The sequence below is a fragment of the Pelodiscus sinensis genome, chromosome 5 (genome assembly GCF_049634645.1).
Source record: "Pelodiscus sinensis isolate JC-2024 chromosome 5, ASM4963464v1, whole genome shotgun sequence".
NCBI lineage: Eukaryota > Metazoa > Chordata > Testudines > Trionychidae > Pelodiscus > Pelodiscus sinensis.
In genome coordinates this window covers 38,620,689-38,629,998 of record NC_134715.1, presented here as the reverse complement: position 1 = coordinate 38,629,998, position 9,310 = coordinate 38,620,689, and the positions used below count along the sequence as shown (strand labels likewise).

The 9,310-nt window shown below is 39.0% G+C and overlaps 1 long non-coding RNA gene across 4 annotated transcripts in view; it reads left to right on the top strand.

The window, feature by feature from the left end:
- Positions 1–3,002: 3,002 nt before the first annotated feature.
- LOC142829575 (uncharacterized) overlaps positions 3,003–9,310 on the top strand; it is a 294,677-nt gene continuing 288,369 nt past the window's right edge. For 3 of the 4 annotated variants that reach the window (XR_012904104.1, XR_012904105.1, XR_012904106.1), the window contains exon 1: positions 3,003–3,179. This is a non-coding gene — a long non-coding RNA (uncharacterized LOC142829575). Of the gene's footprint in view, positions 3,180–4,789; positions 5,107–9,310 lie in introns of those variants that run through there. The other variant, XR_012904107.1, reaches the window with a different exon arrangement.

Sequence of the window (9,310 nt, the reverse complement as noted above, 5' to 3'; positions counted from 1 at the left end):
ATTGTACAATGAGGCAATATTTGCATTTATTCAAATCCAAGATTGGTGCTCTCACAACACATGAATGTGAATACTGACTTCCATGCTGTCTTAATTAAATTATTTTTTTTACAGAAGACTGAATATTATGCCCTTAGAAAACTGACACATCATAAATACCAAACTCCACTACATATATGTGTGTAGAAATATTTAAATAGATTTTTTTGAACATTAAGTGGCACATGTCCTTGTTAAAAAGGGGTTTCTCTTTAGTTAATAGGCTCCTTGAAGATCAAATTAACCATCTCTGGATAAGTGTCTCTGCTCAGTTTAGTTTTTGTTGTTGTCTTTCTTTTTCCATTAGCTGCAGTTACTCACTGTAGTGGTTGTGGTAATGAGGGTTCTGTGAATTTTTCCCACAAAACTAAAACCAACTTGTATTCGGAATGGATTCAAGATTCCGTTATAGCTGAGGAGTTTAAATCTGCAAAAATTCTGTTGGCATAGGTTGATAATCTGGGCAGCTCGCTTCCAGACCCATACAAACATGTAAACCCCTGGCCTTATTGAAATCAATAGCAACATTGTAATTGGCATCAGTGGATCCAGGTTGTGACCTTGAGGAACCTAGCAGGGATTAGTTCGCTTCTAGTCTTGTCTTTACTTTAATTGCTTGGTTTCTTTTTGTACCCACATATCATTAACTTTAGCAGCATTAATTTGGACCAATGTCAACAATATTCAATTAAAATACCATATGAGGCATTTTGATTTTTAAAGACAGTTTATCCTACACATGACTGTGTGTATATACATTCCATGAAGGGAATATGGGGGTCTCGACAAATATGCTCTTTCTTGCACAACACAGCAAGATTTTGCAATTTATAATCTTAAACAGATCGCTAAGGAAGTATCACTTCTCAGAGCTGGCATGCAACCTGGTTGTTATAGTGATGATCTAATATCCATTTTGTAATCTTATGCTAGGTCAGATTTATTAATCTGCCAGTTTTATTTCTGTAGTTGGCCAGTAAACTGTGTTTGTGAAGTTAATCTGTACAACCATTGTTAAAAGGGAAAAATACCATTAATCTTAAAAATATTTATTTGTAAAGGATATGTTTTGTGCCTGCATTTTACCATGTATATTTTAAAGAACATCCAATGCATTTTTGTTCTCAAATGCCTAAGGGCCTGATCCCATCTCCACTGAAACCAATAAAAGACTCCAACTGCACCCAAGAGCACTGGATCGGGCACTCCATGCTGTTGACAACCTCAAGTGCTCAGAAAAGAAAAGTAAACATTAGAGAAAGTAAGAAGGGAAGATTCATTGTAGCCTTCTTGACCAGCTGGCTTGCTGTTCCTGCTGGATAACTAAATAATGATCCTACTCCACATGACTCATAAACCCAACTAGAATGCTTCTGATTTGTTTTCACACTTACATAGTGGAAATGGGTGACATAGTGGACTCATAACCCCTTTCCCTCTGGGAAAATTATTCCCCAGTCTTAAATCTCTTCCCCATCACTTTGCAAGACCTGCCCCCAAGTGTAAATTCTACCAAGCAGCTGCTCCTCAGCCTTCTAGATTTTATAGTTTCCTGAGGAATGTAGGAAATGGACACAGCATGGAGAGAGCAATTGGATGGCATTTCCTAAAAACAGAGGTTTATAAAAGACAGCTCAATTGGAGCAGCAGGTTCTCTTAGAATAAAAGTCCTGCTGTAGTTACTGGATAAGAAAGCAGACAGATGGCTCATTTGCTCAAGACTTTTACCTTGTCGATTGGACAAGATGAGGGAATATCTTTGTGGTTCTTGCATGGATAGAATTGGAAGGATCCGGTATCTAGCTACTTTAAAAGCACACAGTAGGGAAGTGGGAAAGGGGAGACCAGGCTGACTGGCCTTTCTTTGAAGATGTCAAGGAGGAGGAAATAAGAGCACTATGCATCCATCCCCTCTTAGGCAACCTCTTACAGTGAGTAGTTGATGGTACAGAGTGTAGAATGTTGGTGCCCACATCCACCAGGACTAGTGAGCTGAGATCTGACTGGGCATGGCAGATGGAAGATACTAGTGGGACTTACTGCAACTGGGGAAGGAGCCAGGGACCGAGGAATCTTTCCAGGTCCAGAGGAGGATGACTTACTGTGTATGGTACACATGTAGCTGTGTGATGCAAAGAGTGGTAAGGGGGAAAACCCCTGTTGAACCTGTTATATGTGCAGTATAGACCAGGCCTAAGAGTGTCATTAAAAAGCCCCACTATGGCTCAGAAGTGTATGTGACTTTGTGTCTGTCAGGCAAAGTAAATACGGCATTCCAGAGTCTGTTGTTTTTCTATAGCCAGAGAATATATTTGGGAGGTGAGTAATTACTGTTTTATTAAAATTCAGCATCCTCAATCTTGTACTTAGGACAGAAAATCTAATAGCTTTTAAATTGTCAGTTTAATCTGGAAATTGGTCAGAGGTTTTATTGTGGTAACACCATAAGGTAAACCATGGGGTTGAAGTCTGTGCCAGTTATACAATTTTTCCACAAAGAATGGCATATGGTTCCCATATCTTTACATCAAAATACCAAAAACTCATATTGGCATATACCCTCTACATGCCTTCAAAAGATTTAACATGAGACTATGATTTGTATGTGCCAACAATCCTCTCTGCCCTCATAAAACAAGCTTTTCACTAGTGAAGTTTTGCAAAATCTTTTTTTTCTTCTCTACCTTTTCCCCAAGATCTGTAGCAGCCACTCTCAACCAGGTGTGGTCTTAAGAGGCTGAAAAATGTTAAATTGAAATGATAATGTGCTTTTTTATCTTCTCATCCTCCATCAGTCTCTTTCAAGTCTCAACAGCATTCCTGGAGTTCTACTAGTGGCAGTTGCTCTTAGTTCCTTTGCACAACATAGCTCTCAAAACTACTAACCTCTATGACGGTTTATGTGGCTGTTCTTGTTGGAACAGCTCTATGGCATTTATTCAAGGGAATAAGGAATTGCTGTTGCAATCATGGCTTGGCAAAGGGAGATCTAGGAAAGGATGCCCAGATGAGAATGAATCTGTCAGAGTCATTTTCTTCTTGGTTTCAGTGCTGAATTTATTTTGTCAGCTTCTTAAGGAAGTGGAACATACAGGCGTTTGAAACTTAGCTGGAAACTGAAATTCATTTACATTCCTGAGGTAAAAAGCAGAGTCCTATTGTTTTACTCTTTGTCAGCATCCCTCATTTTCTACATTAAATAAGTGACCAAACTGTGAGTCGGATCACTGCTATAGTTCTGATAGCTCTTTCTAAACTTTGCCATGGAAGGAAGGGAAAGTGTGGGAAGGGAAGGGGAGCGGAAGGATAATCAGTCTGAGTAGAAATAAAAAATTCTAGTTCTGTGAGAAGCAAATGTTTGATATATGAGAATAAATTATTCCAGAATGGAAAAATATAGTTCTTCCTATGTGTGTTTGGTATAGCTTGTCATGGTGATACTTGTCAGTACTTTAAAGAAAGATCTTGTTCATCTCTAGCGGAGCCCACATTTTGACTTATGTGAAGTAAATTTATCTCACTGCAGAGTGCCACCCCAAACCCTATGTATCATGTATGCCTGTCTTGAGCACTCAAAATATAGCTTGTGCTGGCCTTCTCCAGAGAGGGGAATTTCATCCTTGGTTAACTGATGCTAAAAATGTACAGATTTCCTCTCTTAGCCCAGAAAGACAAGTTTAGTGCCACTAAGCTAATACATGAAACTGTATTTCTAAATCCTCCCTCTCTCTCATTTTATCGTTTTTCATCTTATCTTGTGTTTCTTCATAGACAGTAAGGTCTTTAGCGCAGAGATTGTGGAATTTTGTGTGTCTTGCTGACCTGGCTACTTTAGGGTTTTCGGTGAACAAAGAGTAACAATAGATACTGTTAGGGCCAGGCAAGATGGAGTGGATCGGGAAGATAGGGAGCTTCACTAATATGTCCGTCATCAGCTGTGATTTTTGTCCCCCAATTGAACTTTAAATAAAGTCTAAATGAGTTTTAGGTTGAATATTTTAGTTACACACAGTAAAACCAGGTCTGCATCAGGATTGGTTAATGGACCAGTGGGACTCTAGGAGGTTGCAGGTTTCTATACAAGCAAATTCTGAGGCAAAACTGAAACCTGTATGTGTTCACAGCAAGAAAGTGAAAGAAAGAGTTTCTAAAGGCAGGAAGATGGTAACTACACAGAATCCTGATCCTGTAAGTAAATATGCAAGTACTCAGTCAGACTAGCCATGTGCTTAAACGTAAACATTTGCCCAAGGGTTTGCAGGACAGGGGATCAAGCTGTTAATTGAAAACTGATAGAATAAGGCAGTAATATAGGACATCTATAATATTCAGTTTATGTCCCCTCAAATTATGCCAGATATTATTAGGGTCTCAGGGTCTGGAAATAAGTATTTTTATTTTTTATCTCTATCTGAAAAGGCTACTACAGTGAGTTGCAATAACTTAAATTTCCATATGCACCCCAGGTGCTGAATACATGGCTGGAATTGAGATATAAGACATACATAATGAATGAGATCACTTTCCAGAATGAAAATAATTACCATTCTAAAATGGCCATGGAATAAAACCCCTAAAAAATAAGTAACACAGGAAGTTTAAAAAAAAAAAAAGATTTAAGAAACAGATTCTCCAAATACTTCTCTGTTTCCCTGTTAGTGATTTTTCCAGATTTGCAATGTGGGGGTGGGGGTGGGGGGGGAGGAGTTTGGTTTTGAAGCAGCCTCAGGCAAGGCTCAAGACAAGTATTTATTCAGTGGAAGTACATTATATCCATTACATTCCAAATTGGGAACTAGAGCATGTGCCATTTATTTTCTGGAAGTAGCTATCAGAAAGCTAATCAGGATACAGTACACAGCTGAAAAGCAAAAGCAAAGAGAGCACAACCCACATTTTAGATCTGGTTTCTTTTCTTCTATCCTTTTTTTTTATTGTCAGATCAAAATGTTTCTAGTCCAAAGTAAAAGGACCTAAAACTTTCATACTCAGAACAGAACACCTCTGTAACTTCTAGTGTCTTTAACATCTACCTTTACTTGGTATTAGACATGCATGAACTCTCAGGTAAGTTAGTGGGAGATGTGCAGATAAAAGTTTGCAAAATGCTTTTGTAAAAAAATTCTGTGTCAAATGCAATTTTTATCAACTAAAAAACTGAACATCCAAATCAATTTTTAAATGTAAAAAGTGAAATGAAAAATGTTGGTATCTTAAAGGTGGGCATGTTTTGCAATTGTATACAGTCTCTTGAATCCTTATTCTCTGATTATTTATTGTATCATATTCATATAGATCTTTGACTTTTAAGCTCTCTTGGGTAGGGATTTCATTCTTCAGTAGCATATCAGTTATAAAATAATCCATTCATTACATAACTTAGATAATTAATGTTTCCTTTTTCTAACTTGTTAAAAGGAAGACTTTTTGCATTTTCTATTTATTTTTCCTTTCAGTTAAATACATTCATTGGTTTGGTCCTCTCCAGAGCTTAACAGCATTCTCCAGTGGTAGACATTTTAATTACATTTACCAATAAATACCATATATTATACATATGTAAGCACAAAGTCCAATATCTCTTCAGTAACTGACATTTTAGTGGTGACCACTACACAAAGTACTCAGGATCTGCAAATAGCAGATGAATTTGCTTTGAAATAAATAGGAAATGTATTTTGTCAGTGTGTTGCAAGTTGGTATTCATACAATAATCATGTGTATGTTCATTCTCATTTGTGGTAGGGGGATAAAATTAGCAACTTTTTTAAAAGCTCCAGGAGAGGACAAGGGGAAGAGGTGCCATACAGCATGCTTTCTAGGGTATAGCTTTCTTTATACATTTTTAGTTTGAGGATTTTTTTATCCTGTTTCACAGAAAAGATCATATGAATCTATAATATCACCAGAACAATGGAAACGAGATCAGGTTATAATGGACAAGTTCCACATGACCTGACAGAGTTTGGGGCTGATCTCAAAGCTGATGAGTGTGAAGGCCTCAGGGGGAAATCTGACCAACCACATGGAATTGACCCCTGCCCCTTTTGTCTAGAGAAAGTCAGCGAAAGTAACTGAGCCACTTCTGCTGACAGAGATTGTTAATGCCTTTGGAAGAAGAAGGCAAGCTGTCAAATCCATTTAAATATGGAGTGGCCTGCTTCTTAATTAAGACACCATTTATAGAGGTCAATAATCTTACCATATATCCTGATATTCTACACTCCTGATAAGTCATCTCTGATATGTGACGCCTTGCATCATCCTGGATCCCTTCCAGTCAGGCTTTAGACCTAGAAAAGGCATTGAGACAGTACTGATTGCAGGAGGATAGGAGAGTGCAGGGAGGGCCACCCAGAAAGAGAGGGAGGGGGCATGTGGAGACACCCCATTTAGCAGTTAAAATTTTGGCAGGGGCCTAGGATGTGGGGCACCTCCTAAGTGCTACCACAAGTCACTTCTTGACTACGGAGAGAAGTAAAATGTCCACCTTCTTACAGTTAGGACCCTCAGCAACTTTCAAGTCTATGGGTAATGACATCCTATTAACTTCCATAGAAACATCCATAGAGCCATACCTCATTTGTGGTTTCTCCCTAACTAAATAATATCTGTAAATGCCAACAGACAGTGTATGAGAGCTTGAACTCAATTGCAAAACTTCTGTTCACTGGCAGGACCCTCACTGAGAGAACTATCTCCCCCTTTGCATACCAAGCACATTCTGTGCTATAACTTGCATGTTCCTACTGAATAAAGTTGCTTTTCTGGGGATCCAGACACAGATGGTCTCAGAGATACCTTTGAGCCAACCCCTTCAAGGCATCATGAGTTGAGCCAACCCATTCAAGGCATCATCATTATTTCCATCCATAATCCTGCTGGAAAGGCATAACAAGTGGGGTTCCACAGGGGTCTGTTTTGGGACCGACTCTGTTCAATATCTTCGTCAACGATTTAGATATTGGTATAGAAAGTATACTTATTAAGTTTGCAGATGATACCAAGCTGGGAGGGGTTGCGACTAATCTGGAGGATAGGGTCATAATTCAAAATGACCTGGACAAATTGGAGAAATGGTCTGAGATAAACAGGATGAAGTTTAATAAAGAGAAAATACAAATGCAAAGTGCTCCACTTAGGAAGGAACAATCAGTTTCACACAGACAGAATGGGAAGCGACAGTCTGGGAAGGAGTATGACAGAAAGGGATCTAGGGGGTATAGTGGACCACAAGTTAAATATGAGTCAGCAGGGTGATGCTGTTGCAAAGAAAGCAAACATGATTCTGGGATGTATTAACAGGTGTGTTGTGAGCAAGACACGAGAAGTCATTCTTCCGCTCTACTCTGCGCTGGTTAGGCCTCAATTGGAATATTGTGTCCAGTTCTGGGCACCTCATTTCAAGAAAGATGTGGAGAAATTGGAGAGGGTCTAGAGAAGAGCAGCGAGAATGATTAAAGGTCTAGAGAACATGACCTATGAGGGAAGGCTGAAGGAATTGGGTTTGTTTAGTTTACAAAAAGAGAAGATTGAGGGGGGACATGATAGCAGTTTTCAGATATCTAAAAGGGTGTCATAAGGAGGAGGGAGAAAACTTGTTCATCTTGGCCTCTGAGGATAGAACAAGAAGCAATGGGCTTAAACTGCAGCAAGGGAGGTTTAGGTTGGACATTAGGAAAAAGTTCCTAACTGTCAGGGTGGTCAAACACTGGGAGGTTGTGGAATCCCCATCTCTGGAGATATTTAAGAGTAGGTTAGATAAATGTCTATCAGGGATGGTCTAGACAGGATTTGGTCCTGCCATGAGGGCAGGGGACTGGACTCGATAACCTCTTGAGGTCCCTTCCAGTCCTAGTATTCTATGATTCTATCATACATGAGGATCAGGATCTTTCATTAGATACGTAACCAATAAAGCTACATAGAAAACATTTTTGTTAGGTGGGCAAACCACAATATTTTATAAAAAAATTCAGGTTGAATGAAAATGTTTTGGGTTCAAGGCTTTTTTTTTTTAAACATTAAGATAAAATTCTAAACAAAAAGCAGTTTAAAATAAAAAGCTGTCATGTTTTGCTCAGAATTTTTAAGAATTTAATAATTTGTCATGAATTCATGAAATGTTTTGGTCAAGCCCAATCTACAAAAAGAGTAGATTGTCCAAAAAGAGTACTCTGAAAAATTGTGCTCAGTATAAATAAGTGTCTCATGTATATTGTTGGAGTTACTGTTCTGATTGTTTAGCAAAAGACACTTCACTAAATTCATCAGTTGTGTATGCCCATTAATTTTGGAGCAGTTACACTAGGGCTGTGTCTAGACTGGCAAGTTTTTCCGCAAAATCATCTGCTTTTCCGGAAAAACTTGCCAGCTGTCTACACTGGCCGCTTGAATTTCCGGAAAAGCACTGACAACCTCATGTAAGATCGTCAGTGCTTTTCCGGAAATATTATGCTGCTCCCGTTCGGGCAAAAGTCTTTTTCCGAAAGACTTTTGCGCAAAAGGGCCAGTGTAGACAGCACAGTACTGTTTTCCGCAAAAAAGCCCCGATCGCGAAAATGGCGAGCGGGGCTTTTTTGTGGAAAACCGCGTCTAGATTGGCCACGGACGCTTTTCCGCAACAAGTGCTTTTGCGGAAAAGCATCCTGCCAATCTAGACGCGCTTTTCTGAAAATGCTTCTAACGGAAAACTTTTCCGTTAAAAGCATTTTCGGAAAATCATGCCAGTGTAGACATAGCCTAGAAGTCACTGTTACCCCATCTCTCTTTTTTGCTGGGGAATGACAACATTTCCCAACTGATAAACAATTCTGTTGACAAATGGGTGAAAGCCCAAGCATGTTTCTCATTCTCTCCAGATTTTCTGTCCCATCCCTAGTTGTTATAAATATATTAGTTACAGTAGTTTGCTTTGGAAGATAAACATAAATAAAAGATGAAGAAAAGTTACACTAGTGGAAACCACAGCTCTGTCTAAATCTATCTGTGGATTCCCATAAATGTCACTATTTTCATCAGCTTGCTGGTATTCATATTGTTTTGGCAGCACTGTTCCAGTTATCATTATTTTCTCTTTGTTTCTCTCTCTCATTTGAAGTACCACTTGCTATTTGCACATCCAGGGCATATCTACGCTACATGGAAGATTGATGCTGCCGCAGTCAATCTTCTGGGGCTCAATGTAGAGTGTTTAGTGTAGACCCACTAAATCAAACCCAGAGGGTGCCCCTATTGGTGCTAGTACTCCTGCTCCTCATGAGGAGTAAGA